This window comes from Leptidea sinapis, chromosome 23, assembly GCF_905404315.1.
Source record: "Leptidea sinapis chromosome 23, ilLepSina1.1, whole genome shotgun sequence".
Lineage (NCBI taxonomy): Eukaryota > Metazoa > Arthropoda > Insecta > Lepidoptera > Pieridae > Leptidea > Leptidea sinapis.
Genome location: NC_066287.1, coordinates 12,528,453 through 12,533,447, shown reverse-complemented (window position 1 = coordinate 12,533,447; position 4,995 = coordinate 12,528,453).

The window sequence follows — 4,995 nt, the reverse complement described above, 5'->3', positions numbered from 1 at the left end:
CAAGCGGCACGGACAGAGGCTAACAGCTGTTTCCGCGGCCGGTCGACATAAATTGATTTAAGAAGATTTCAACGCGTGCTCAATATACATAATTACTAAAATTAACAGTTACGTAATAAATATATAGTGTGTATTGGATAAATCCCGCTCTAGGGTGAGTATTGAATAGCACATAAGTCTTATTTTATTGTAACTTAGCTGTAGAACATTCGCCATTGTTAATTGTTTGAGAAATAAAATAGAAATCGCTTAAATTACAGTTATCTATGCAAACTTTTTACTGACCACAGGTTTTTGTTAAATAATTAGATTAGTAATGTTTTAATTTATTATCATAATAAAGTGCTTGCTTTCGTTATTAGTTCATTAATAATAATATGTAAACTTCGTTCTGCTTTGCCATGTCGACAATCTCGCCACTATGCACCAAGTAGGTACCTACGCAATCCTCGAGATGTCGATTTGTGCGATTGCTATGTTATGCTTGCGGGTTCCGTGTTCTGGAAAGAAGGAACGAAATAAAGAAAAAAAGGAATGGACCGCCAATCGCTAGTTTATAATTCCAGGTCCTAAGTTACCGCTGACGTTGAACCTGCCTTGGTGCTTGCGGTTCTGAGGACGTCGCTCCGCATCGAACGATTCCTGTCTTCCTGGCGCTGGAAGATCACCGCATCCAGATCGCCGAGCGTGACTGAACGGGATCTCGCAGGAGAGTACCAACTATAGCAGAATCCGATAGAACCTACCACGACTTTCTTTTTTTTTTATCGTGTTACCCTACCATAATATAAATTTTATATTATAAATTCTTATTAAAATTAATTAAAATTAGAAATTTAACTGAGGCACTATCGTTTTGTTTTTTTTTTGTATTAAATTTTAAAATATCAAACGAAGGTGTCGCACGATTTCCCTACGGTAACCAACCATGAGATGATTTTATTTGCCGACAGCACAGTGATATTTATAGGTGAAAATTTAAATTCTTTTGAAAGTGACATTAATAATACTATAGGCAATATTATAAACTGGTTGACATGTAACAATTTAATCATAAATCTTGACAAAACTAGCATAATGACATTTGTAAATAGACGCAATAAGATAGCATTGAACATTAATTATCTAAGTAAAAAAATATCTGAAATAACACAAACAAAATTTTTAGGCCTACATATTGATGATTGCCTAAATTGGAAAACCCATATTGAAAATTTGTGCATGAAGCTAAATAGATTTTCATTTGCATTGCACATGCTGTCTAAAGTAGTAAACCAGTCCGCAGTGTTAGTAGCTTTTAACGCATATGTCACATCAAATATTCGGTACGGGATCATATTTTGGGGAAATTCCACAGATAAGGATAGAGTCTTTAAATGTCAGAAAAAATGTATAAGATCTATATTTCATTTAAGCCCTACTGATTCCTGTAAACCATATTTTGATAAATTTAAAATACTTACTTTCCCGTGCCTATATATATATATGAAGTGCTAGTATTCATTAGAACAAATGATCAACTATTTAGTTACTCTGATAGTAAACGCAGAAAAAATAAAGTATGTTTCACGCAGCATACAACGGCACTTTTTGGTAATAGTATATTTAATATGGCTCCTCAGCTATATAATAAACTACCAGCATCATTAGCGGACCAAAACTTAAATATTAACTCTTTTAAAAATAAAATTAAGGAATTTTTAATGACGAAGAAATATTATTCAGTTAAAGAATATTTAACAGACATGAATGTATAGTCATTAGAATAAGTTAATTCAGATATTTCAAATTAACATTTTTAGTAAGCAAATTTTTATTTTTCACATTTTTATAATATTATGGTGGATAGACTTTTATGAATAATTTGGTGTATGTTTTTCATGGTAAACTTAGAGTAAGAATTGTAAAATATTATTTTTGCATGCCTACCCGGCAGATTGTTAGCACCTATGATTATAATGTAACACCAATGTACCCACTCAATCTATGCAATTAAATGACTTGATTTGATTTGATTTGGAAATTCATACAAGCCAAAGGGAGTAGTGATCGCGGTTTTCGGTATATCCTCCTTAAAAACGGGAATCTGATTATACGCCTTCATCAAGTCGATTGTGGAGAAGAGAGTACATCCAGAAATAGCGTGGGTGAAGTCATGGATGTGCTTAATAGGATAACGGTCAGGTATGGTCCGTGAATTAAGCATCCTATAATCACCACAAGGTCGCCAGCCGTTTTCCTTCTTGGGTGCAAGGTGTAAGGGAGAAGACCAGGGACTATCAGAGGGACGCGCTGTACCATTGCTAAGAATGAGCTCGAACTCCTGCTTGGCGATTTTAAGTTTATCCGGTGCCAGTCTGCGAGGGGTACATGAAATAGGAAGGCCGGGTGTGGTCCTAATGTGGTGTACCGTATTGTGCTTTGGAGACGCAGGCGTACCTGCGAGACGTGTGATTTCCGGACACTTACTCAAAATAGCGTGAAAGCGCGTGTCGCCTGTTGGAACCTTAACAGAAAACACATTATTATTAGCAATACAAGCATTTGCTGACAAGGTTGTAGTATTGTCTAGTAAGCGTTGATGTCAGCAATCTACTATTAAATTATAAAAGCTAAGAAAATCAACGCCTATAATTGGCTTGGTTACATTAGCTACAATAAATCTCCATGGAAAATTGCGCCGTAAGCCTAGGTTTAAGTTAAGCTCAATAAAACCGTATGTGTCTATAATAGACCCGTTGGCCGCGGTGAGCTCGAAGATACTCTTGGCTCGACGTTCACGAAGTGCAGAGAGAGGGTATACACAAAGATCACTGCCGATGTCCACCAGAAACTGGACATTCATGCTGCGGTCGGTGATGAAGAGGCGACCCTTATAAGATGGACAGTCGTTTGTCGCCACTACTGACTGCCGGCGGCGTTTCCCGCCTTGTTGTAGTCGCATGGTTTCAGGCACTTATGAGCCTGTGCTCTGAACTTGCCATGGTACCAGCACACAGGGAACTTGCGATAACTGGATTCTGACCGGTTCCGGTGTCGCGATGATGAGCGTCGACGGTCACGTGGTCTCGAGCGGTCCATAGAATAGCAAGAAGATTTAGTGTGCTCTTCCAGCTTAAGAGTCAGGTGCTGAACCATCTTCTTTAACTCTGCAATCTCATCTGACTGGTCCGATATGCCCTGCTTGAGGAAGCAGCGGCAATTTTACATGGTGACGTGAGCTCATGGATACGGTCTGCCAGGTCTGCCAGCTGCTCCAGAGATTGGGTTTGTTGGGATGCCAGTACCGTTTGGATATTATGCGGGAGTCGGTTGGACCAAATGGATTTGAGAAAGTCATGAGGTACAGAAGGGCCAGCCAAGTCTTGCAAATGTCGCAGAAATTGTGAAGGTTTTCTATCACCGAGCTCCTCGTGCGTCAACAATTGGTTAACCTTTTTCTCATGCGATGCGGATAAGCGATTAATAAGCTCTGTCTTTAGCTTGTCGTACCTATTGTTAGGTGAGGGTTAATGATTACATCCTTCACATGTTTTGCAAACTGCACGTCTAAATTATTTGTCACATTGTAAAATTTTGTGACGTCATCAGTAATATAGTGGCTTTGAAACTGACCTACTAGAAGTGCAAACCATAATCCTGGATCCTCCGGTGAAAACGGGGGAACTTTAATTTTTAAAATCTGCATTCCTTTATTTTCACGCTCAGTGGAAACGCGCACTCGTCGAGTTCGTCGTGTTGTCACGTTGGCGTTATTACGCGAACCAACATCTGTTACAGATTCACTGCTATCACTCATAGTGGTACCTGGATTATCAGTAGTGATATGGTGGTATTGATGACGATTGTATAAAACTAATTCAATTCTTACACTATGACAGTTTAATATACTTTAACAATTCACACACACATTAAGTACACTGATACACATGAAGTTGCACCATTACAATATAGAAGGAAGGAGAAAACACAGTGATTAGAGGTACAGATATTACGACACGACAGTTGCAAAGTAGGTAAATCTTATAGACAAGCGACACGGGCTTCGCTGCGAATGATCAAGACACGACTGCTGTACTGGCGCGGGCGCGGGTCGTTGAACGATATTCGTTCTGCGCAGGCGCAATATTCACCGGTTACAAGCGGTGGATTTCCACTGCACAATACTGAATATTTTATGTGGAATTATTGTTACTATTAATCTGTCTGTTTGTGTATAAGTGTGTTTTAATTAATATAGTTAAGTGTGAATATTAATATTGTTGTTGTTGTTGTAGTGTAATAAAATATATATCATAGATAATAATAACTAGTAATAATAAATAGTAAATAGATAGTAATAAGTTATGTGTTGTGTAGGTGTAGTGTACGTGTTAGTGTATGTATCGGCCACACATTTTTTTTGGGCAACAAATGCTTGATGTACTCCTGTACCATTTCCCCCGATGAAAAGACCGTATCTGAGTATTGAAGCGACATATCCATGGTACGCCATTAACGATAACTTATTAAAAGCAATTCTCCTGATTCTTCTAAGGACATACACAAATCTATAAATTTTAGAGCATACTTTATCAATGTGTTCAGAGAAATTAAGGTCCTTATCTAAGATAACACCTAAAAATATAGTACTGTCAACTTTTTCAATATTTATTCCATTATAATTAATATTTAGATCAGTTTGTCTACGTCCTTTTACACAAGATTGCATATACTTTGTTTTCAATAAATTCACAACTAATTCATAATTATCAAGACACTTAATAATATTTTTCAAAGTACAGTTAATGTTCGATTGATATTCATTGTAATTATCAGTATTAGAGGACATGAGAATCAATATATCATCAGCAAACATAAAAAAGGGTGTTGAGTTATTTTTTCGTTTACCACGTTTATTTGCGTACATTGCCTGCGTCCAATTAAATATGATTTAAACCAAGATAAAGCAGGGCCTGGCCATGGCATTAGAGCCATACCTTTTCATTTTTCCTA